The sequence below is a fragment of the Hippopotamus amphibius genome, chromosome 10 (genome assembly GCF_030028045.1).
Source record: "Hippopotamus amphibius kiboko isolate mHipAmp2 chromosome 10, mHipAmp2.hap2, whole genome shotgun sequence".
NCBI classification, from domain to species: domain Eukaryota; kingdom Metazoa; phylum Chordata; class Mammalia; order Artiodactyla; family Hippopotamidae; genus Hippopotamus; species Hippopotamus amphibius.
Genome location: NC_080195.1, coordinates 26,334,784 through 26,362,263, shown reverse-complemented (window position 1 = coordinate 26,362,263; position 27,480 = coordinate 26,334,784).

Genomic DNA, 27,480 nt, shown 5'->3' with positions numbered 1-27,480 from the left:
TCCACGAAGGGGACACCAAGCAAGGAATGCAGGCAGCCTTCGGATATGCAGGAAGGCAAGGAAATTGACTGAGTCTTCCCCAAAGAAGGAGCACAGTTCTGCTGACACCTTGATTCTAGACTTCTGACCTTCGGAACTATAAGAGAATAAATGTGTCTTGTTTTCACCCACAACATTTGTGGTAATTTGTCAGAGCAGCAATAGGAAATGAGTACACTTTTATCACTCACATTTTTTAAACGTAGCATAACGTACGTATCCCTCATGTAAGTACATGAGTATATGCAGCACTACTCCATTCTTTACGGTAATTGCCTAGCCTATCAGTGGGTCTCCCCTTTATACTGTTATGCATAAGGTTTCTATACACACCCTTGGTTATCTGTCTTTGAGTATTTGTCCAGATGGTTTTGTGGGATAGCTGACTTCAGAGAGGAACTGCTTGGTGGGAAGATAAAGATATACATGATAAATGTTATTCAGGACACTTCCCCCTGCTCCCTGCAGACACCAGAGATCACGCTTCCCTGCTCCATGGACAACAGGCTTAGTCATGTGACTTGCTCTGGCCAGTGAAATGTCGGCAGGAGGGATTTGGGTCACTGAGTGTGGGCACCTTAGAAACTAGCATGCGATTCATTTCTTTCCCGCTGCCGTGAGATGCCCCACGCAGAGACGGTTCTATCAGCCTGAGTGCCAGCTGACCCACGATGGATATATAGGGGGACCAAAAAAATAAGAAGAAGCCTTTGTGGTTGTAAATGACCGCAGTTACGCGGTTCTTAAACACAAGAGCATAAATTAGGCTAAACTGCCTGATGATGTATGTGCATTTAAAACGCTCATAATTACTACTGAATTGCCTTCTGAAGAGCTGTCCACGTCCATCAACATTGTGTCAGGTGTCTTTTTGCCACACCCTTGGCTCACAGTATATAGCAATCATTTCTGACTTTTGTCCTTCTCTTGGGAAAAGAAAATGGTATCTCGCCGTTTTCACCTGTATTTTCCTGATTTCACGCAAGATTCCTTCGTATGTTTATGATGCATTTGTATTTCTCCTATGAAACATTTCCATGGTTAGTGTCCATTTTTACCTAGAGTTATTTGTCCTTTTTATATAAATTTTCTTGTGTGTATATATTGCGAATATTACTGTTTGCTTCATTTGTCCATATTTTTCACGATTCGATTCTTTATGATGGCTTTCACCACACAGAAGTAGTTAACATATATATAAACTAGATTCCTTTGAATTAAAATATAACTCAAGCCAAGGCTAAGCTGATCTCTTAGTCACTATATGGGCTACTCAGAATGGCTCACTTAGAAGTTGGATGACAACTGCTGATTCAATATCTGATTTTTGAGCCAAAGCATCTACCAAGAATGTTTAATACAGACATACAATGGATCAGAAAAATGGGAAAGAAGAAAAGACCAAGGCCAAAAAAGACCAAAGGACAAAAACATTAAACGATGAAGCAAGGATCAAAGTAAGTGCAAAAATTATAAATTTATATGATCACAGTTTAGGTAATAATAATAATAATTTGGCAACATGTAACAACAGTCATGAAAATGTTTATAAATCACAGGTAACCAGTGTGATACTGCAGGTTTTTTTCTCCATTTTTTTAAACAATTTCTTTTAGCTAAATTCCTACTGGTAGGATTTTTGAATTAAGGTTGACCATAATAACACTTCCTAAGGTAGTGAAAACTTGAAAGCAAACTAAGGCATAGACCTTATTATACTTAAAATTAGACAATTAGGTTAAGTAAAATCTGACATATCAATTGATTGAAATATAATGAAGCTGCTAAAAATTAATCAGTATAACGATGTGGAATCCTAAGCCAATCGGAATGTCTTTTTTTTTTTTAATAAAAACTTCTCTGTCTGGTCCAGTTTTATTCTCTTCTATGTTTTTATGGAACTTTGTCCCTCTATTCTAACATTTATCAAGATTCATCTTGTTTATTATTTTCCTCTGTAGACATCAAGGTCTCCAGAGCAAGATTTATGCCTTTCCTTTTTTGACATACAATTCATGTTTTCTTACTTAAAATGTATTTATCCACTTCTTCAAGAAAAATAGCAAACAAAATCACAGGCAGGCCACAAATATAATTATACAAAATTATATCAATATGTTGATATAGGTTAGAAGGGAACAAAGAAACGGAAATAATTCTTATAGCACAATCTTAGCCTTATAGATGCTGTTTCAAATGGTTTTCTTATAAGAAAGTGGTTTTTTTAAATGCAAAATGGTATAAAAGATATTTACAGTTCCATATTTCTTCCACACAGAGATAGCTATTGTTAATGTAGCCTATTCTATTCAAATTTTTCTATGCCTTTTTAAAAACATTATTGAAATTATTACACCTATAAAAATTGTTTACTCTATTTTCCCCACATTTTGACTTTAAAGTTACTTTTTAATGGTTTATTATTAAACCTACATAAACAGTCTCACCTAAGTGATCTGTAGCCCTCAAAGGAGGAGAGCAAAGCAAATTGAACTCTTGGAAGAGATGAAGGTCTGAAAATAAAGATTGTGTTCATGGAAATGGTGATGGTCTCTTTCAAGCAGCTGAATTTGTTTTGTTTTGTTTTGTTTTGAAGCAAAATTGCCAAGCCCCAAGCCAGACCCACATGTAGGTAGAATGATAGAAAACAAATAGTTGGGTAGGAAATAGGAAGTTTTAGAAGGAATTCCTGAAAGACAACTCTTGCAAAGAGGAGGTAGAGCAACCTGGAGGGTGTGTGATGCTGTCTAAGCTAATCTGACCTTATTAAGAAATAAAGTGAAGAGAAGAAACAAGATCATATTTACATCTGTAAATCACAAGTGCAAAATACACTGTGGCAGAAGTGCGGTGTCTCAGTAAACTACAGAGTAAGACGATTTCTAATAAACAGAGAAAAGGGCATCAATAGGCACTTGTTTTAGCCTTGCCGTGAGAAAAAATAAAGCCCCTGATAAGGAGATAGATTCTTACCCTAGAAAATTCCTTCGTGACCTAGTCTTTCCATATTTGGGAGTAAAGTTGCCCCCCTCCCATCCCTGCCCGCAAAGACCTCAATTCAATACGGGTGCTCCTTCAGATGGTAACAGGGGAAGTTCCTACCTAAATGAAGTCAGTTATTTCTTCTGATACGGCTGCTTCAGGGACATAAAGACTAGAATATTCTAGTGTGGGCGGAGCTACCTTAAGTGCTTGAATATCCATAGTGTCCTTCAATAGATTTTCTGCAATGAGGGGATTAGTCTATACCTGTCCTGCCCAATACAGTAGCCACTACATGCATGCCTACTGAGCACTTGTAAACGAGCCTAGTGTGATTCAGGAACTAAATTTTTAATTTTATTTAAGTTTAATCCGTTGAAAATTAAATTTAAATAGCCACACATGGCTAGCAGCTACCATATTGGACAATACAACTGTAACCCGTGCCTTTGTATTTATCACTTAAACTGTACCTTTCTCTGATCCAAGTCAGTGTCGACCCAGGTATACTGGTCCAATCAAATCAGATTCCATGATAATGGCATTTATCTAGTCTTACCCACTGCTGAGGCGTGCATGTGTGAACAGCATGCTGATTGCGCCTGATGTAAACAGGCATCATGATACCAAAATCCAGGCACACATCAACTCTGTGCATAGGGCTTTTATGTTTGAAAATAGAAAATCTAAAAACTATAGTACCTTTCCCCAGTTTCCCTTTCCTAGGTTGGACATATATTCACCAGTACTATAGATACTGACTCCTATTTTTCAATACAGCTAATGAAGAAAATAAACATATACATTCACACATGTATATGTACATATATATATGAAATTTATATCTAAAAAGGGAAATTGAAGTCTTAAATCAAGTCTGACTTTTCAACTGCAAACACGTAGTTCGGTAACCTGGGAACAGATATTCTAAGTACACCCATAAACCCAAGACAACTTTTTTTCTCATCTCTGAATGCTAGCCCGTCTAGACCTGCTCAGCAGTCTCTCATGATAAGTCACAGTATTTGCTTTCTGCTTGTCTTCCTTCCTTGGCTTAGCCATCAGAATAAATGGAATGAAAGATTTAGGGTGATGAAATCAGTGAGATGAAACTAAAATGTACTACTGAGCTACTAAGTAGAAGGGATGAACTCCAGGAAAACCCTTGAATGGATCAGAAATTAAGAAGGTCGAATTAAGCTTATTGAAAGATGTATCTGCAGAGCCATTGCTTCCTCATTTCTTCGTGACTCTAAGGGAAATTCAGCCCGGGGATGTTTTTCTTCCTTTGGCTTCTTGCTGTCTGCTTTTCAACAGGACTAGCTCAGCTCTGAGTGCAGCTCAGCTCTGACTTTTGCGGATGAAGGCGAGGTTTTGGAAGGCTATGTTTTTAAAAATGTGGTTTTCCTAGAACCTGAACCGATTAAGGAAGCAAATGAGAGACAAACTGCTTCAGGGCTCTGAATTGGAAATGATCTGTGAGTAAATTGAACAAGCCGGGAGACAGTAAATAGGCAATTAACATTCATTTTGGCAAATCTGCACCTGTTGGAGCTGAACATGCAAAGGGAAACGTGAAGGAGAATGACAGAGCAGACCTCTCAAACATCTTAGGATCGAAAGATGTGAAATCCTGAGCTTCATGAAATCATGAGTGTAAATTATATGAAGCTGCAAATTTGACCAGACATCAAGAAAGACACAATCCGCAATGAAATCATGTCTTAGCCACCTTTTCTCAGCCTAAGTGTGCCTGAAGAGTTTCAGTGGATTCAGTGCAGCTGATGGTGTTGTTTTAGAAGATTGTTATTGCTGGGGATTCAGGAAGTCTTGATAGATCTTATTAGGGGCAGGATTGTTCCCAGAGAAAGTTATTTAAGGACTCCCTTCAGTTTCTTCTCCATCTGCTGTTTCCTTTCCATTTTGGAAGACCTCTACCATCACCCCACAAAGACCCACTGCCTGAAAGGAGCCTGTACGGTCAGGCCATTCAAGATGGTTATTCTCTTGCTCTCTGTATATCCTCTGCTTGAACAATCCCTGCTTCACTCACGTGACTATCCAGTTCTCTTAGGCACAGGGCTTAATCAGTAACTACCTTCCTGCTTGCTCCCTGCCCCAGCTACTGGTTTCCCTGGTAACTAATGAGCCACACTGACATCAATCCCCTTACAAATTGTAGCCTCCTTCTCCTCTGAGTAGTGAAGATTGCTGCCATGTCTTGTCTGCTGTCTCCTGTACATGGTGGGGTGTTGCTCCAGGACCTTTGGCTTTAGATGTGTAAGGTCCCCCTGTCCAATAAACCACTGATGTCTCTGTCTCTGTTGCTCTCTCTCTCACTGGCTCTTTCTTCAGTCTTGAGGCTGGACAACTAGAGTTGCAGGACTGTGGGGTGCAGCCCAACAGAGCCCTTTGGAAAAGTTAGTACCATGCTTTGGAATCCACTTCACTAACTCTGCTTTCCTGGGAAGTATGCCATATCCTACATCTTTAGGTCCTTTTTCTTAGGAGTCCTTGTTTACCATCTCAATTCTAAATGTCTCTGAGAAATCCAATCCCCGGGATTTATGGCTGATTTTGTAAGTCTTGGCTCCACTTTAACAGAGCCTTCTAGAAATGACCCCCTAGGACAAACATAAAATAAATGTTTGGAAGTCTAGGCTCCATGGCTGGCCTTTGGAGAAGATATTCTTAGGCAGGTGTGTGTCTGGCTTTTGTTAATTACATGGATTAAGGATGCAACTGCCTTTGCATGAGGGAGTCCATGCAAAGAGGCGTCCTAAAGCTAAAGAACCTAAGATAATAAGATGCTGTATAAGGAACTGTCTCATCTAGAGACAATTTAGACAATTGAACATCTAATTCTGAAATTTTTTATATATCCCATTCAAGAGGCAGAGGAATGAGCTGGAATTATCTTCTAAGATACTATATATCCTTAAGCTATAGTCAGTGGAATATTGGTATCCTGGGAGATGTTAAGAGATATTCTCCATAATCAATTAACTTTTAGAAAGTTGTGTCTACGTATACTATCCCTGAAAATTAATAGCGTATAACCCAGGGAAATTTACAAGAAGAAACACACCTCATCCCAACACTGTTAACTTCACAAAAGATTCCATTGTTTCACAGAGCACCATTTGGATAATTCTAATTTAATGTATACTTTCAGGCACAGTTTTATCCACTCTCTTGCTGGAATATCATATTGATTATCCCCCAAAAGAGCAAGTAAACAGCCCAAATCTTGGCTCCTCTAAATGCTGGCTGCCTGCTGTAACTCTTTTAACCCATTAAACAACTTTCTTCCCGGCCTGAACTTAGTGATTGCACTCCCCAGCAGCCAGGTTCCCCGGCCAGATCAGCCTCCTTCAGCATCTTTTCTTACCTAGTGATACCATCTCTGTGGAAATAAAGTATAAGTCATTGCTTACACATATATGCCCAGAGATTTTCACCTGATTGCACAGGTGCACGGTAGAGGTATCGAACACTAGGAAAATGTTAGGTAAAACAAGGCTAGACTCTTAGCAGTGATTGTCTCTGCATCTCCTGGAAAACAGCCCTTCAGAGAAACAGTTCTTTCTTCTACCTTAATTTTTAAAATTCACCTCAATTATTTCCATAGATGAGCTTGAGCTATTTGCTTCCTAAATGTTAATAGATCCTAAAGCTTCAGATTTTTTTAATCTGGTCCCCCAGCCCCAAGGTTCAAGTGTGTTGTGGTTCCTACATTGAGGAAGTACTGGGCTCCGGAAAGTTAATAAATCCAACATCATCTTGTTGCTGAAGATGGCAGCACAACCTCTGGGAATCAGGAAAGGCAGTGGAGGCGTCCCAAGGACAGCTATGCTTGACTCATGAATGGGACCCCATTGGAAAACAGGAAGCTAGAACTGGAGTCCCTTGTGAGAAACCCCTAGAAGCAAAAGCAGTGTCAGGACAAGAGATGAGGCTCTTATTTCTCCCCAGTTGGCCTCCCTACTTTCAATCTTTCTCCTCTCTTATCTCCCACATGAAAACCAGTTATATCTCTTTTTTTTTGTACTATACTTTATTTTCAAATGAAAAAGTCTTTCTCTGAAAAATTTCCTGATACATAAAAATTACTCCCTAATTACCTCAGCTGTTAATTTTTTTTTTTTTTTTTTGCTTTTTTTTTTTTTAAAGCTAAACGGGACCCACCTTACCCTTGGATGAGTTTGCTAGGGCTGTCAACACAAAGTACTAGAAACCAAGTGGCTGAAGACAATAGAAATGTCTTCTCTCACGTTTCTGGAGACTAGATGTCTGAAATCAAGATGTCAGTGAGCTTGGCTACTCCTGAGGGCAGAGCTGTTCCAGGCCTCTCTCCCAGCGTGTGGTGGCTGCCAGAAATCCTCTCATTCCTTGGACACCTCGCTTCAATCTCTCCCTCCACCTTTACGTGGTGTTCTCTCTCTGTGTCTGTGTCTTCATGTGGCTGTCGTCTTGTAATGACACCAATCATACTCGATTAGGGACCCACTCTACTCCAGTATGACCTCATCACAAGAATTACATCTGCAGCAACTCAACACTGTTGTTAGAGAAGGTCACATTCCGAGTTACTGTGAGTCAGGACTCCAACACGTAATTTTATGGCAAACAATTTAATACTTCCCTCCTATCAATACCCTTCAATGGTTTCCATTGCATTTAGGATAAAATCCAAATTTTTTGTCCCTTTCTGTCCCTCCAGTTTCATCTCTCACCCACACTCTGAGTTTCAGTTATTCAAAACTGCCTCCTGTTTCTCTGCATATGTTGTATCCTCTCTTGCTTTGTCACATGCTGTAGTAATGATCATTCACATTTACACTACATTGCTGTGTGTCAGGTACATGTTAATAAATAATTTTTACAATAACAGTGTAAGGTAGATAATTCTATTCACTTCCATTTTTCAGAGGAGGAAATTAAGCCCAGAGAAATCAATTACCAAAGGCCACAGGGATGAGAATCCGGGAAAACTGGGGCCAGATACCTTCTTATTACTGTGTTATAGGGTCTTTCAGGTAAAAGGTTGGGGGACAGGCCATTGAAGAACACACCCTGCCCGTTCTTCAGGATTCAGTTCAGTAGTTCCTTTGGTCAAATGCCTCCTCTTCCTGAAGAATCCCTGTCTGCCGTCCTCCCGCTCCCAATGTGATTGGTACCTCCAATGCCTGCTTCCCTATCGTACTGTGTATCTGTCCAACCTGAACACTTCCCCAGCTCCATACGATTTAGTCTCTGCATGGAGTATCATTTAAAAAGAAAAGAAACAGTCCAGCAACCCAAAGTAATTAAAAACAAACTCCATTTTTTGTGTGTGTGACTTGCGAGGAGCATGAAAGCAGATCCAATTAATAACCCGCGATTCTCCAAAGCCGCCTTCCTGTACAACCTCCATTGCTCGTTCCCGAAAGCCATGGCAGGGCCACTTGTTCAATTCCCCAATTAAAAAGAAAGGAAAAAAACCCAGTACTCGGACCACATGACTTATTTTCTCTCCTTGTCCACCACATTTTATCTTTACCCATATTTTATCTTGCAAGTTTTCTGATGTTTGTTATGTTTCTACTGCTGACAGGAATTCTTCAAGGGACCAGTGTCATATTAATAAATTCTGTCCCCATCACACTTCTCCTAAAGCACCTATCACATTGTATATTATGCCCCACTACCCAAGCATACTTTATTCCAATACTTTGCCTCATGTGGGAAAACAAATGACCATTAACTCTCTTCATAATTAATTTTAAAACTGCAGTGTTTCAATCAATGCAAAGCTAAGTCCAAGCATCAAGCTGGTAACATGGAAATATACACTTATAATTACATATTTCAGTTAACTATAAAATCTATTATTACACTAATAAAATGCAGAAAACTCCTTAACTAACTAGGAACTTTGAGCAGCTGCAGTACCGGTGCTTGCTATTTCACAGTTGTTCAGAGATTGTGTAAAAGGAGTTACACAAAGTGCTGGGGAGCTCTTTTTGCATAAAATCACAGTAGTTTTTTTTAGGTTAAGCACTAAATTTGCATGAGAGATCTTGGGATACAAGAACCCAAAGCGTAGGGATCTATACACCAAACCAACATTTAGCACAAAAGCATGGTGGGAGGATTGAAGTCAATGCCTGACAGTACCCTGCTCATAAGCCCTTAATTAATAGGTGTTACTCCCCCTGAATTTGTTCACATTGCAAAACTGGACCCGTGTTCCATGTTGTACAAAAAGTGAAATGTATCAAGGATAGTACTCCATTGGGGGAGGAGATAGGTATCTTGTATCTCTGGATAAAGTACATGAGGCAAAGCCTTATGCAAAGTCCTCACTGAGTGGTAGGTAGCTAGCATCACTATTTTTGTGAAATGAATAAATCCACATGTTTATCCAAACGGAATGAAAGAGATCCCAGGAACAACGAAGGAGGAATTAGGTGAGCGCCAGGGAAGGGCCTCAGTTAATACAGCAGGAAAACTCAGGTATAGACAGGAGCCAGTTGCATACCTTGGTCCTCAAGTTGAGCTGATAGGTGACAAGAGGGCAGCTGCTGAGCTGAAAGCCTGAGCAGAGTCTCTGTTCTTGCCCTTTCCAGTATTTCCTGGCTCCATTTGGGAGGTAAATGGACCAAATGGGATGGTTGGAAGGCTAGCATTGCCCTGAGTCTTAGTCCCTCTTGGGCCACCCAGGCCCCCCACTCCCCACCGCGTGCTCTCATGTCCCTTCCCACCGCGCTCAGCATTGCTCTGCATCAATTATCTATCCCTTGCTCACTCTTTTCTGAATGTCCTCATTCTAACTTCTTTCATTCCCCCCACCACTGTCTATTCCTGGATTCTGACTTTTCTTCCACCATTTTTCTTATCCATCCATATAAAAGTCTTGTTTATAAACAGATTACCAATTATGTACAACTTCTGTGTAGCCATTTTGCATGCAAAATGGTTGCATTTTATTTGAGGGATAGAATCCTGAAGGCCACATTTAATTTGAAATATGCATTTGTGAAACTAATCCTGTCAAAGGATGGCAGACCTCTCTGTTCACTAGCTAAAGAGGCACTGCCATGTGGCAGTCACAATGTCAACACAACTCACGCCTCCTGCCAACTTTGGAATTCTGTGATTCTGGAAAAAAAAATTTCAATTTGGGGCATTTGCATAATTTTGTATTATGTTCGTAAAAGTCAGACTTCATTCATATTTTAATTGCACAACTTTGGATGTGCATTTTTCACAATCACATTTATGTGACTATAGATTGCATGGTGGTAGGGCTATTCATTTCAGAGGCAAATTAAAGGGGTAAACTGGAGTCTTGGAAAGACCTCTAGAAAGCCTGAGGAAGGTGAGATCACAGCTGTCTGTCCAGTTATCTGAGATGGGCAAGCTATCGTTCTAAGCTGAGGAGACAAATTACATGATTCTGGGAGTGACTCAACAAATAAGTGAGAAACTAATACCTACCAACCTGCAGGATGACATCTAGGAGGCAGCACTCAATGTAAGCCTTAAGAGAAACATTCCCTATTTTTATGTAAATCCATAGAAATGTTGAAAATTGAAAAGACCATAGTATCCATCAAATTGAAGAACACATATTATTAATCAAAATATATTTAAAAATAGGGACTTCCCTGGTGGCATAGTGGTTAAGAATCGACCTGCCAATGCAGGGGACACAGGTTTGATCCCTGGGCCAGGAGGATCCCACATGCCGAGGAGCAACTAACTCCGTGCGCCACAACTACTGAGCCCACGTGCCACAACTACTGAAGCCCGTGTGCCTAGAGCCTGTGCTCCAAAACAAGAGAAACCACCACAATGAGAAGCCCACACACTACAATAAAGAGTAGCCCCTGCTTGCTGAAAGCCCACACGCAGCAACGAAGACCCAAAGTAGCTAATAAATAATAAATAAACAAATTTTTAAAAAAACTGAATTACCAAAGGCATAGTGATCTCTAACACATGGGCAATTTGGAGAGTTGAAGGAACTGAAGGTGAGCCATGGAAGATAGGTCAGGACCATGTCACAGGTGTGCATTTGCTTCAATTTGGGGAGCAATGGCGGGCATTCCATTCACAAACATACAAAACCAATGTTCACTGGGTATCTCACTACATTTTATGAATTATTTTAGGCATGAAAGATGTGGAGAAAAAAAATGATCCTTGCCATCAAGATGCTAATAAGGAGAAAAAGATGGCGGCGAAGTAGAGAGACGTGGAGTGCATCCCTCGCCACAGATGCATTGGGAATGCACGGAAGGACGCAGTCATTCCCACAGAGAACCAGCTGAACACCAGCAGACGGCCTCGGACACCGGAAAGGGCTGCGGAGAACCTGACATAGCCGGTAGGGAGGCATCTACGAGGGCTCAAAGAGGGTGAAGCGGCGGAGCTGTGGCAGATGGGAGGGAGTGAGAAACATACGGAGGGTCCGCAGCGCAGCTCAGTGTTCCCGGACCGAGACATCGATCCGCGGCTGAACGGAGGGTCCAGGAGCGGGAGCGTGGGAACCTGAGAGCTGGTTCAGGGGGAGAAACACTGTTGCCGGTAGGGTGACGGACCGAGAGGACAGGAGGGAGGAGGTCCGCGGAGAGGAGTGCCGATCCCTGAGAGCTGCCCGGCCATGATGGCGGCTGGAGGCTGCAGGCTCCCGGGCGGGGGGGAGGAGCCGCGCGCATAGCCTCTCTCCCTCTTTCTGCGCCTCTGCAACAGGCAGTGGAGAGACGCCCTGCGGGGCCACATAAGGCGCTCAGGGATAACAAGCACCCTCAGGCGCTCGGGCGGGGCTAGATTAAAACTCCTTGCAATGCCAGCAGCAGGGAGGCTGCCGAGAGAAAAAAAAAAACAAAACCAGCATCAAAAAGAAAAAACCCCTAGAGAGGCCCAACTCTAAGACTTTCTGTGTACGCCTGAGCCACCAGCGCTCTCTGCAACAGGCACCTCCAAGCCTGACTGAAGCAACAGTGTGCTACTGCTCACTCCCTCCCAGGAGAAGGAGCCACTATTGCACCCTCTCCCTCCCCACACACCGAGGCTTACAGACGAACAATAAAGGAACCTCTGCTGGTCACAGAATAACGCAAAAAAAAAAAAAAAAAACCCAAGGCAAGGAAAAGGACACTTACAACTGAGACGCTAAGGAAACAGAAATAGTAGTATCAATACCTATTGAACTGGTCCATTCGGGGATCAGTTCTGGATTTTTTTTTTTTTTTTTCCTTTCTCTTTTTTTTTTTTTTTTTTTGATTTATTAAATACGATCTTAGCCCTAAGGGATCTACAAGTTTTACAACATAATTTTATAAGGATATTTTTTACTCTTTTTTTTTTTTTTTTTTTTTTGCCTTTTAAAATACTTCTATATCTAGCTAAGTTTTTGGTAGTACGGACAAAATATCTTTCATACTTTCCTTTCATCCCTTTCTTTTATACACTTCTATTCCTTTCTTTTTCTTTGCATATTTCCAACCACATTACGCTCTTCTGTTCCCCTTTCTTCCAGCCTTTTTAAGTTTATTTTATCTTAACATACTTATAAGCAACACTATCGGTCTGCTCAGACTCCTTGCTCTATTCTCCAGATGATGCACTGCTTTGGTATTAATATTAGGCTTTTGTCTTTATCTTAGTTCTTAGTACAGTTGTCTAATTACATTCTGAGAATCTCCATTCTCTCTGGTGGTACTCCAGCTCATTTCTATATTTGATCCTAGCTTACAAAATCTCCCTGGATTGATGTTTGTATGTGTAGGGTGTTATTTGTTGTTTGTTTGCTTTTGCTTTTGTCTCTGATTTGTTCTGTTTCAGTTGTCAATTTCTGCTGGGTTTCTCTCTGAATATCTGATAGCACACTGGGGTTCTGTCAGGTCTTTCTAGAGCCTTATGTCCTAACGGATTCAATAATTGTGTGTCTTATACATGTATGTGTTTCCTAGACTGAATATTCGTCTAATCCAATACTTGGACATTAGTCTGAGGCTTGGACAGTCTTCTATAAACACCTCTATCACCAGGACAAGCAACCCCAAAAGCTTGGACAACCATGAGGAAACAAAGAAACACCATGCAGGCAAAGGAGCAGGAAAAAAACCCACAAGACCAAATAAATGAGGAGGAAAGAGGAAAAATGCCTGAAAAAGAATTTAGAGTAATGATAGTAAAAATGATACAAAATCTCGATAACAAATTAGAGAAAGTACAAGAAACAGTTCATAAGAACTCAGAAAAACAAACAGCAATGGATAACAAAATAACTGAAATTAAAAATACTCTAGATGCTCTAACCAGCAGAATGACTGAGGCAGAAGAACGAATAAGTGAGTTGGAAGATAGAATGGAAGAAATAAACGCCACAGAGCAGGAAAAAGATAAAAAAATAAAAAGACTAGAAGACAGCCTCAGAGACCTCAGTGATAACCTTAAACGTACCAACATTCGAATTATAGGCATCCCAGAAGAAGAAGAAAACAAGAAAGGGTCTGAGAAAATATTTGAAGAGGTTCTAGTGGAAAACTTCCCCAACATGGGAAAGGAAATAATGAACCAAGTCCAAGAAGCACAGAGAGTCCCATACAGAATAAACCCAAGGAGAAATACACCAAGACACATATTAATCAAACTAACGACAATTCAACACAAAGAAAAAATATTAAAAGCAGCAAGAGAAAAGCAACAAACAACATATAAGGGAAAACCCATCAGGATAACAGCTGACCTTTCTACAGAAAGTCTGCAGGCCAGAAGGGAATGGCAGGATATCCTGAAAGTCCTGAAAGAGAGAAACCTACAGCCAAGAATACTTTACCCAGCAAGAATCTCATTCAGATTTGAGGGAGAAATCAAAAGCTTTCCAGACAAGCAAAAGTTAAGAGAATTCAGCACCACCAAACCAGCCTTACAACAAGTGCTAAAGGAACTTCTCTAAGTAGGAAACACAAGAAAAGGAAAACACCTACAAATACAAACCCAAAACAATTAAGAAAATGGTAATTGGAACACACATGTCAATAATCACTTTAAATGTAAATGGATTAAATGCTCCAACCAAAAGACACAGACTGGCTGAATGGATACAAAAACAAGACCCTTCTATATGCTGCCTACAAGAAACCCACTTCAGACCAAGGGATACATATAGACTGAAAGTGAAGGGATGGAAAAAGATATTCCATGCAAATGGAAGTCAAAAGAAAGCTGGAGTAGCAATACTCATATCAGACACATTAGACTTGAAAGTAAAGACTATTACAAGAGACAAGGAAGGGCACTACATAATGATCAAGGGATCCATCCAAGAAGAACATATCACAATGGTAAATATCTATGCCCCCAATATAGGAGCACCTCAATACATAAGGCAAATGCTAACAGCTATAAAAGGGGACATCGACAGTAACACAATTATAGTGGGAGACTTGAACACCCCACTTACATCAATGGACAGATCATCCAAACAGAAAATCAATAAAGACACACAAGCTTTAAATGACACATTAGACCATCTCGACTTAAGTGATATTTATAGGACATTCCATCCAAAAACGACAGACTACACTTTCTTCTCAAGCGCACACGGAACATTTTCCAGGATAGATCACATCTTGGGTCACAAATCAAACCTCAGCAAATTCAAGAAAATTGAAATCATATCAAGCATCTTCTCAGACCACCACGCCATGAGACTAGATATCAATTACAGGAAAAAAACTGCAAAAAATACAAACACATGGAGGCTAAACAATTCACTATTAAACAACCAAGGAATCACTACAGAAATCAAAGAGGAAATCAAAAAGTATCTAGAAACAAATGACAATGAAAACACAACAACCCAAAACCTATGGGATGCAGCAAAAGCAGTTCTAAGAGGGAAGTTTATAGCAATACAGTCCTACCTTAAGAAACAAGAAAATGATCAAATAAACAACCTAACCTTACACCTCAAACAACTAGAGAAAGAAGAACAAAGAAACCCCAAAGTGAGCAGAAGGAAAGAAATCGTAAAGATCAGAGCAGAAATAAATGAAAAAGAAAGGAAAGAAACCATAAGAAAAATAAATAAAACTAAAAGCTGGTTCTTTGAGAAGATTAACAAAATTGATAAACCATTAGCCAGACTCATCAAGAAAAAAAGGGAGAAGATGCAAATCAACAGAATTAGAAATGAAAAAGGAGAAGTCACAACGGACACCTCAGAAATACAAAACATCATGAGAGACTACTACAAGCAACTATATGCCAATCAATTGGATAACCTGGAAGAAATGGATAAATTCTTAGAAAAATACAATCTTCCAAGACTGAACCAGGAAGAAATAGAAACCATGAACAGACCAATCACAAGTACAGAAATTGAGGCAGTGATTAAAAATCTCCCAACACACAAAAGCCCAGGACCAGATGGGTTCACAGGCGAATTCTATCAAACATTTCGAGAAGAGTTAACACCTATCCTTCTCAAACTCTTCCAAAATATTGCAGAAGGCGGAGCACTCCCAAACTCATTCTATGAGGCTACCATCACCCTGATACCAAAACCAGGCAAAGATGTCACAAAAAAAGAAAACTACAGACCAATATCACTGATGAATATAGATGCAAAAATCCTCAACAAAATACTAGCTAACAGACTGCAACAGCACATTAAAAAAATCATACACCATGATCAAGTGGGGTTTATCCCTGGGATGCAAGGATTCTTCAATATATGCAAATCAATCAACGTGATACATCATATCAACAAATTGAAGGATAAAAACCATATGATCATCTCAATAGATGCAGAAAAAGCTTTTGACAAAGTTCAACATCCATTTATGATAAAAGCTCTCCAGAAAATGGGCATAGAAGGAAATTACCTCAACATCATAAAAGCCATATATGACAAACCAAAAGCCAACATTGTTCTCAATGGAGAAAAACTGGAAGAATTCCCTCTAAGAACAGGAACAAGACAAGGGTGTCCACTCTCACCACTGTTATTCAACATAGTTTTGGAAGTGTTAGCCACAGCAATCAGAGAAGAAAAAGAAATTAAAGGAATCCAAATTGGAAAAGAAGAAGTAAAATTATCACTCTTTGCAGATGACATGATACTATATATAGAAAACCCTAAAGACTCTACCAGAAAACTGCTAGCACTCATTGATGAGTTTAGTAAAGTAGCAGGATACAAAATTAATGCACAGAAATCTCTTGCATTCCTATACACTAACAACGGAAGAGCAGAAAGAGAAATTAAGGAAACTCTCCCATTCACCATTGCAACCAAAAGAATAAAATACCTAGGAATAAACCTGCCTAAGGAGGCAAAAGATCTGTATGCAGAAAACTTTAAGACATTGATGAAAGAAATCAAAGACGACATAAACAGATGGAGGGATATACCATGTTCCTGGATTGGAAGAATCAACATCGTGAAAATGACTGTACTACCCAAAGCAATTTACAGATTCAATGCAATCCCGATCAGATTACCAATGGCATTTTTCACAGAACTAGAGCAAGAAATCTTACGATTTGTATGGAAACGCAAAAGACCCCGAATAGCCAAAGCAATCTTGAGAAGGAAAAATGGAGTTGGTGGAATCAGGCTTCCTGACTTCCAACTATACTACAAGGCCATAGTGATCAAGACAGTATGGTACTGGCACAAAAATAGAAAGGAAGATCAATGGAACAGAATAGAGAACTCAGAAGTAAGCCCAAACACATATGGGCACCTTATCTTTGACAAAGGAGGCCAGAATATACAATGGAAAAAAGACAGCCTCTTCAATAAGTGGTGCTGGGAAAATTGGACAGCAACATGTCAAAGAATGAAATTAGAACACTTCCTAACACCATACACAAAAATAAACTCCAAATGGATTAAAGACCTACATGTAAGGCCAGACACTATCAAACTCCTAGAGGAAAACATAGGCAGAACACTCTTTGACATACATCAAAGCAACATCCTTTTTGACCCACCTCCTAGAATCATGGAAATAAAATCAAGAATAAACGAATGGGACCTCATGAAACTTAAAAGCTTTTGCACAGCAAAAGAAACCATAAACAAGACTAAAAGGCAACCCTCAGAATGGGAAAAAATAATTGCCTATGAAACATCGGACAAAGGATTAACCTCCAAAATATACAAGCAGCTCATGCAGCTTCATACCAAAAAAGCAAATAACCCAATCCACAAATGGGCAGAAGACCTAAATAGACATTTCTCCAAAGAAGACATACAGATGGCCAACAAACACATGAAAAGATGCTCAACATCACTCATCATCAGAGAAATGCAAGTCAAAGCCACAATGAGGTATCACCTCACACCAGTCAGAATGGCCATCATCACAAAGTCTGGAAACAACAAATGTTGGAGAGGGTGTGGAGAAAAGGGAACTCTCCTGCACTGTTGGTGGGACTGTAAGTTGGTACAGCCACTATGGAAAACAATTTGGAGGTTCCTTCAAAAACTACAAATAGAACTACCATATGATCCAGTCATCCCACTCCTGGGCATATACCCAAAGAAAACCATAATCCCAAAAGAAACTTGTACCATAATGTTTATTGCAGCACTATTTACAATAGCCAGGACATGGAAGCAACCTAAATGCCCATCAACAAATGAATGGATACAGAAGATGTGGCATATATATACAATGGAATATTACTCAGCTATAAAAAGGGATGAGATGGAGCTATATGTAATGAGGTGGATAGAACTACAATCTGTCATACAGAGTGAAGTAAGTCAGAAAGAGAAAGACAAATATTGTATGCTAACTCACATATACGGAATCTAAAAATGGTACTGATGAACTCAGTGACAAGAACAGGGAAGCAGATACAGAGAATGGACTGGAGAACTCGAGGTATGGGAGGGGGCGGGGGGTGAAGGGGAAACTGAGAAGAAGCGGGAGAGTAGTACAGACATATATATACTACCAACTGTAAAATAGTCAGTGGGAAGTTGTTGTATAACAAAGGGAGTCCAACTCGAGGATGGAAGATGCCTTAGAGGACTGGGGCAGGGAGGGTGGGGGGGACTCGAGGGGGGGGCGTCAAGGAAGGTAGGGAATATGGGGATATGTGTATAAAAACCGTTGATTGAACCTGGTGTACCCCCCAAAAAAATAAAATAAAATAAAATAATAATAATTAAAAAAAAAAAAAGATGCTAATAAAACAGTGGAGAGACATATACAGAAATATTTACAATCCACTGGGGACATTGCTATAATGAGCAGAAGCGTAAGATGCAAAAAAGGCCTAGGAAAATAATCTGCTAAATCTATCCTGAAATGTTAAAATCTTTGAACTTGGCACCCCAAAGCAATTACAATAGTAACATCAAAGATCACTGATCATAGATCACCATCACAAATATAATGATAGTTTAAAATCTGAAATATTGTGAGAACTATCAAAATGTGACCCAGAGACACGAAGTGAGCAAATGCTGTTGGAAAAACTGGTGCCAATAGAGTGGCTCAGTGCAGGATAGCCACAAACCTTCAATTTGTAAAAAAATATAAAATTTGTAAAGCACAGTATCAAAATGCAATAAAAATGAGGTCTGCCTCTATAGGCGTTTGAATTCTGAATTAATATGTTTCGCATCCCTGGTAAAGAAAGAGAGAAAAGTGTAGGTGAGGAAGGCATTTGATTTTATTTCAAACATCTGTATATTGATAGGAATTTAATCAATAAGATTCATTCTGGAACTGGATATCAGGTTACAGGAGTAGTTTAAATTTAGGAAACTATAAGTTTTGCCATTTTTACCTACCTATTCTTGATTAGGAAAAAAGATCTATTCTGTAAGCAAAAGGAATATAGTGATGGTTAAGTATGCCAAGAACCAAATTTTAAAATGTAATAACTTATCACTTGTCTAGCATAGAAGATATCCATTGGATTCAGTTAGAAACCTGTATTTAGATGCTGGAAGAAAATATAAACTAAAATATAGATGTGGGTGGAAAACACTGAAAGCCAGCGGTTTTATGTACATACTCATTTAATCCTTAAAACGTATGTTTCATAATCTTTCTTAGATCTTACAAACACTATCTATATTTCTAAGAAAAATACAGGAAGAGCTATCTCTGTGGAACAATACTATAAGAGAACAATATAACTTATGTTTCCTCAATCCATATTCCTTCCGCCTTCTTCCTAGTGTACAACAGTCAACAGAAATCTTAAGTAAATATTTTTATCCAAAGAGAAAGATCTTTCGTAGACATATGAATTTTATACAAGTATATATAAATCAATTTAGAAAGACAAAGAACCATGAGGGAAAAAAAACTAGGAAAAATGAGAATAGGAAATTCACGAAAAAGAAATACAATTCAGGCAAGAAACACTCAAAAATTTCAATCTCACTAACAATTAGGGATATACCATAAATGATAAGAGACAGCATTTTTCCACTCTAATTTAGCAAATATATTTATAATATCCAGTACTGGCAAATACGTGGGGGAAATGGCCTTCTTCTGAACTGTGGAAGACCAATTTCACAAGGTTTAATAAAATTATAAATGTTCAAGCATAATTGACACAGCTATTGTACTTCTTGAAGTTTATCCTGATAGATTCACAAATACACACAGGTATTGCAGCATTGAGGTTTTTTGTTGTTGTTGTTAATTAATTAATTAATTAATTTTTGGTTGCGTTGTGTTTTCGTTGCTGCACTTGCTGCTAGCCGGGGCTACTCTTCATTTCGGTGCTCAGGCCTTTCGTTGCAGTGGCTTCTCTTGTTGTGGAGCACAGGCTCTAGGCATACAGGCTTCAGTAGTTGTGGCATGCAAGCTCAGTAGTTGTGGTGCACGGGCTTAGTTGCTCTGCTGCATGTGGGATCTTCCCAAACCAGGGATCAAACCCGTGTCCCCTGCATTGGCAGGTGGATTCTTAACCACTGTGCCACCAGGGAAGTCCTGCAGCATTGTTTTCTAAAGTTAAAATCTGGAAACTATTCAAGGGTTCTTCAATAATAAAATATTGAGTAAATTATTGTACAACTGCAAATGGAAAGCAATGTAGTATTCAAATAGAATGAAGTAGACATGTATATGTACATATGCATATAATGACAGAGAAATTTTCCAAAACATATTATTAAAAGTCACAAAACAGTCTATCATGTGCATAGTAAAATATTATTAATTTTTAAAAACTAAACTATGTATGTATGTGTCTGTATGTAGTATATACATATAAATATATCTAAATATGTATGAAGAGTACAGAGTGAGAGACATTGTGTGCTTCTATGACTAATTATATTAATGAAATTAATTCTCAGACAGTTGAGGTGATTGGAGGGGAGCTAAAATTGTAATTTACTGTTCTCTACATACCAGAGTGCTGCAATTTTTAACAGGCAGATACCCATGTATTACGTGTAATATCTGAGAAAATTGTATCTTAAAAAATAATTTGATGGTGACATGCAGAGAGAACAAAAACCTGGAGATTTTTCAGATGAGTAGCCAGCTCTGTTCTTGCTAACTAGAATAAGCAAACCTTCTCTATCCTTACTGATCTGCTTAATTGGAACAGGAGGTGACAGCAAAAGGGAGGGAGGTTTGCTTTCTACGTGTATCACATAGTAGGAGTCACTGTTTGTAGGCACCAACAAAGAGAATGGTACTGAATCCTAAGAGGTCCATGATGCTGGATCTGTGTGATTTATTATTCAGTTAAAACCTCTAAAGAGGGAAATAAGACCTCGTTGTCAACTCTGATTTATATTCTCTCATTTTGCAATTCAATGAGCGAGTCAGGTGGGTATTGCCGAAAACTGGCTATGGATTTCACCCAAAGACGTAGAATTGTATTTGTATTCAGAGTTTCAGCTTCATGTGCTTTGTACGATTTTATTTTTAGCCCTTTTCTTTTATTTAATTTTTATTTATGTATTTTCTTCAGCCACTCAGGCCAGAATGACAGGACGTAGGTGCTTAATATTTGAGCCATTTTTCTTGCATATCTGTCTGGTTCAGTTCCCGGGCTCTTCTGCACTGCTCTAGAAACAGTCGTGAGCTGCTTGCAATTCCCACACTCTCCTTAACACCAAATCTATGCTGAGCTACTCCGCTACTGCCAGTCTCATCCAGAAGGTACATTTTTACTCTCTACATCTGGAAACAAGGGAAATAAAGATCAGAATATATTTGGCTTTAGCTGTAAGTTAGACTTTGCTTTTATTTAACAAACAGGATGATTCAGACCACTGTTGGAATTACACTGCCGATAGGGGTTACTGAGATTTAGTCGACTTCTGTACCGGCACTGATTTTCTACATCTTTTGGAAGGAGTATTGGTGATAGGACCTGGGGACTGGAAAGTGGGAAGTTAGGATGCAACCTACACACCTACATCTTCTCAAGAAATAGGCCCCCACAAAATGTATTTTACCCTGCAAATACTCATATCCTTTTACCAGTAATTCTGTTCTGTAAATCCTTTCCAAAGAAAAAAAAGAAATGAAATGTGGAAAAGGAATTATGCGGTAAGATGACCATCAGGCAGTATTTATAATAAAAACCTTAAAGCCATTAAGCTCTCCAATAGTAGGATGATGGTTTCATAAAATGTTTATATTCAGTCTTACAGTGTTTTACAGAGATTAAAATGAGTGGTAATGAAAAAGATTTAGCAACTTGAAAAATACTTATATCGTTAGTGAGGAAGGAACATGCAAATTAATATATACCCTGTGGTTAAAGCACAGCAAAAAAAAAAAAGCATGGGAAATAGACCAAGAGAAAATGAAATAATAATGCTAAGAGGAAAAAGAGGAAAGAAAATGCCATCATCCTAATTTTCAGATTTTTATTATGTGCTTATACTTTTTGATTAAAAGCATTCATAAACTAACAAGGCATACATATATATTTAATGTTTATTTCCTTTTAAGCAAGCAGGAAGCTGGAGTAAATCTTGTATCAAGTCTATAAAATCTATAAAATTCTCTTGTATCAAATCTACAAAATTCTCTGTATCTCCACAACCCCATTGTCCCTGCTCCTATCTCCAAAACACATGCATGTGCATGAACACACACACACACACACACACACACACACACTCATCCTGAGCAAGAAGACAGGAACTGCAGGTGTTTTTGTGTCTTTCTTATTAGTAGGTATATTTCTGGCAGGGGGACAGCAGGTTAAAAGATCTCAATCTTCCATACTTCTTTTATTAGAAATAATTCTCTCTCACTGCATTACTCTTCCTGGCAAAACCCAGCATGATAACCATGTGAAATGATGATATCAATATATGTTTACACTCCAAATAAACAGCGAAACAGGACCAGCCCAGGCATTTTCTTATCAGCAGATCTTGAAAAGTCTATTAAAAAGCATGAGATTGATTATAAGATTATAGAGATTAATCTATTCTTTTCAAGATCACTTCCATGTCCCCCAAAGGCCATCATTTGTCCTTTTAAATCTTTAGTGAGAAAGATGTAATGCCACCACACGCATGCACGCACGCACACACACTCCCCATTCAAAGTTGTTTGAATAACCGAATAGCTGAATGACTAAGAAAGACTGCAGAGCCTCTCCCAAGCTCTTAATTAAAAATAAAAGCAGTAGCAAAAACTAAAAACTGAAATGTACTGTAGTGATCAGTAGTGAACTGACTATTTAACTGTCTTTATCTTCTTCCATCCTCATGAGTGATGAACTATTCTATAAGCCTGATTTTAATGGTGGGGAAACTGAGATCTAGAGAAGGTAATTTTACAAGGTCCTATGGCTGTGAAATATAATATGTGTGATTCATAGGAACCCACAGCTCAAACTGCCCTGCCTCTTACTCTCATTAAGGTATCCTCTTTATCAGAGCCGTAATGTATTGGGCAGGTTGTACACTGCACAACTCGAAGCAGCGTTATTTACTTTGCAGTCTATGTGAATGATAATCCCAAGAGTGGGGCAGGGCACAGGCTGCACAATTTTATGTGCTACCTACATGATCCTGCTGGATGTTTCTACCATCACTTCTCAGCTCAGCCTGTCGCTTTCAAAGACTTTTCTCCAACTACTCAGTGCATGTTATGTTTTTTTTCCCTAAGAGGTCAATCGATACACACAATAAAATTCAGTCCGGTTAGGGTCACAAAACCAGCACAAGTGACTTTTGAGCTGTTGGTCAGCAGAGATTTTCTTATGTTTCTTTAGTTGCATCACCAGTAAGCAAACCCAGTACTGGACACAGAACAGGATTTGATAAATGCACATTAACTGATTATATGATCTTCTAGGCAAACTATTGTAAATCATATGAAGGGATCTTTAGGAGGACATTAGGAAATATTTTGTAGTAGGTATTAAACATATTCCAGGCTATAAATTGGAATTCGGAATAGTAGGTGACTCTTCTGCAAATGAGCAAGGGCAGCTGCTTAGTATCTGTGCTGATGAAAATTTAAACTGAAGTTCCTTTGCTGCAGGTCCGTAGAGAGGCAGAAGTGATATGATTTGCACTTATATGAATATTCAATTTTGCGATCTCCTAGCCCAACCGTGATGCAAATTACTGACAGTTTTAGATATGATTTAAGAGTAAGATTATCAAAATTCCTAGAATTAATCAAACACAGTGATAAGAATAAAAACAAGATCGCAAATTCAGCTTGCTGGCTTCATATCGTCGCTTCCTATTCGCAGACCTCTGCTCAATTCGACACATGTGTAAATGTGATTCCCCATATACAGGTGGCAACACTGAGATTCAGAGAGAGGTGATTTGCTCAAGATAAATGATGAAGCAGGGGGGAAAACTGAATTCAGTCTTTGGTAAATCTTAAGCAGACATTTTGAAAAGAAATAAATGAGGGAGTGTGACACATCTGGGTTCTTGTTTTCTCTTAGCCCAGTGTCCCAGTCTAAGCCAGTTTCAAGAGAACAGAATATACTGAGTGGATACTCCCTACAGCAGAGAAGTGAAAAAAAAAAATCCTTTGTTGCATGTATCAGTATACACCCATACGTACACACACAAACACAAGCACACAATCACAGTTAAACTCATTAAGGACCTACTGTAGAGCACAGGGAACTCTACTCAATATTCTGTAATAACCTGTAGGGGAAAATAATCTGAAAAAGGATATATATATATATATATATATATATATATAAAACTGATTCACTTTGCTGTGCACCTGAAACTAATATAACATTGTAAATCAACTCTACTCCAATAAAAATTTAAAAATAAATAAATAACATTGAAGAACAAAACAAAAAGCAGAATACTTAAGATTCATCAGTCAATAAAGACAGCCTCCTAACCAGCTGCTGACTTCATTTAAGAAAATAAATGGATGTAAAGGCACGCATTTATCTCCAGGACATGAGCTTGCAGTCCAGACGTTCTATGTCATGCTAGATGCCAGGAAGAGGAGGAAGGGTTAAAAGAGAAGACCTGGCCACAGCGCTACAGAATTTATTTCCCTGTGGCAAAAGCTTTTAAAGATCTATGCAGCAGGTGTGCCCTTCCCAGGAGCAGGTAAGTGTGCAAGACCTGCCTGCTTTTTCTGCTTCTGTAGCTTTGCCACCGCTCAGAGCATTAAGGATATTAACGGAAGAAAGAAACATTTCCTTGAATCAGCGTGAACCATTGCGTTGGAGATAGTATAACTACCAGTAATTTTCAGATCAATTTACGTGATATTCCACTTATTTTGTGCAACTCCTCATTGCTCCTCCACTTAACTGCACTAATAACATGGACTTTTACAATTAAAATGTTTCATCTTCTCAGAGCTCACATTTCCAGTAAATAGATATTGAGACACGGGCATGAAACATGGATGGAAACAGACCCAGTCTTTTCTTGCCTCCTTATTTTTACCTCCAGGGTCTCCAAATAATTAACATTTCTTCCATAAACCCCTGCCACGGCCCTGTGATCTAGGCAGGAAATGGGATCACGAATTCTGTTGGATTTTAAATAAGGAAGCCTTTTTCGAACTTTGCTTTTCAAAACAGCATGGAAACCCAGGAGCTGATATATCGGTGGCCAATGTCTATTTTGCTGCTTAGAGTTGAGATTTGGTTTATTAATTCATATATTCATTTAATAGATATTAAGAATAATTTACTGGGTTCTGTGCTAACTCTTGGGGATGGGAAGATAAGAGACACTGTGTTCTCCCTCATGAAGGGATCAAGTAAAGGAGACATGATATATGGTCAAGATTAAAACAGGAATAGTTCAGGAATAGGCAATGCCTTGTGGCCACGGGATAAAGAAAGCCTTTATGTATGGAATTTCCATTATCTCGTTCCATTTGTCTTTCCTATATGATTCTTCAAAAAAATATGTATATAAAGTGTCATCTTGATATTATACTTAGGAACAAAAGTAATTTTCTAACGTGGCACATCTAATAAATGCCACAAATGGGATCCAAATGTGAAAACATACACTATTGCCATTTTTTATTTTCCCCCAATTTAAGTGACGTATGATTACTTTTCTCCATCCTCTCTTTCCTAATACACCATCCTATTCTTTCTGGTTATTTGCTGAAGATTTTCCAGTTGAGTTGAGTCTGATTAGGGCTGGGGGGCAGGGTGGTAGTGAGGAGAGGTAGAGGAGAATAAAGCTTGAGGAATGAGGTATAGCTCTCAAACTAACCCTGAGTGTCCAGGGTTTATTCTTAATCAGTTAAGATAATGAGTCTCACAATGAAAAAATACTTATCTTTATATTTCTTCCTTAGCGCTGTATTTGTCCATCTCATACTGGTGCTCTAGTGGAAATATATCAGCTGTCTGTGGCCACAAACCTCTCCAAAACTTAAAGGCTTAAAGTGACAAGCAGTTACTTAAATCTCTGTGAGTCAGTGATTTAGGCTGGGCTGCACTGGGCTTCCCCATGTTTGGAAGTTTGCTGAGGGTCAGCTGGCCTGGGAGGACCTCGTCTAGGATGTTGGGATGACTTGACCTCCCTCCCTGTGACTCATCCTCCAACGAGCTGACCTGAATGTTCTCCTGGCTAAGGCAGAGGAGCAAGAGCAGAAGAGGAAATGTGCAAGCATTTTTCCGAGCCCCTGTTTGCACTGCAGCTGTTAACATCCTGGAGGTCAAAGCAAGTCACTTGGCCAAACTCAGAATCAAGGGGTGGGGAAAACTTTTCCTCTTGATAGAAGGAAATACAAAGTTACATTGCAAAGGGCGTGACTGCAAAGAGGAAAGAAAATTTGGGGCCATCTACCCCTGGGGCCAAACAAATAATCTTCTGACCAGGAGGGTGCATATTTTCTAGGTTTCATGTGCTGGTTTAACTGAGCAAATATTGTTCTTCTGTGCTCAAAGAAAGTAGAATAAAAGGAAACTTGAAGAAAATACAGTGTACTCTGTTGTTCTGATCAATTTCTGCTTGAAATTCCCTACCAAAGTTTTCATTTATTATCATGGAAACATCATTCTCTGTTTTACCTAAGAAGTTAAACCAAAGGTCCAATAACCAAACTTTTGAGATTCTTTAAATACAATGTTTCTTAAAGAATACCCTAATTACAAATAATAATAATAATAATAAATAAATAAATATAGCTGATAATATAAATAAACACTATTATCACAATTCTTTATTAATACTTTATAATTATTTCTTAAAGTTTATTACAATTTATTATATCCTTACTATATGTCAGTCTCAATATTGTTACATTTTCTCATTTTGTGATGTATACGTTACTTTCCCAATTTTATAGATGAAAAAACTGAAACCCAAAGCTAAGTTTGAACATGTCTGTCTAAGTCCAAAGCACCTTCTCTAGTCCATGTCTAGTCTTCTTTTTACTCTTGACTCCATAAAAGTCTTCGCATTAAAGTTTGAGCAATGTCATCCTGTTTTTCTTCATTTTTTCATTTGCTTTTCTAAATCGAAACTCACGTGGTAACTCCCAGGTTGACGTGAGACAAGTGATACTTCTGATGATTGCTCTCCTGCACTTGATCCAAGAATGGTCCCCCATCCCCTATGGCTCAGTTCCAAATGTGACAAGTGATGGTTTGCAACTTCAGGAATTTCCAGGTGAAATATGAAACTGGCTCTCCCACAAGGAAGACAGGGAGAGACTGCAGGAAGAGGCAAACCTCTCCAGGCAGGTTTAATAAGGAAGGGACCTCACATACGAGGCTTGTCTTGAGTGGCTGCAAGACAAATAGATCTCTGCATCTCCCAGAACCTTCAAAGTCTGTATAGAAGTTTAACAGGGTGAAGGCACAGCATATCATCCAGATGGGCTCAGTAGCACGTTGCTCTCTCAAGGCTGTGACCTTGAAACGGCTGCATCCTTGAAATGGCTGCTAGTGTGGGAATAGTGGGCAGAAGGTACTTTCCAAGGACAGGAAGTGGGTGAGGAGTCTCTGACTGCCTGGGTC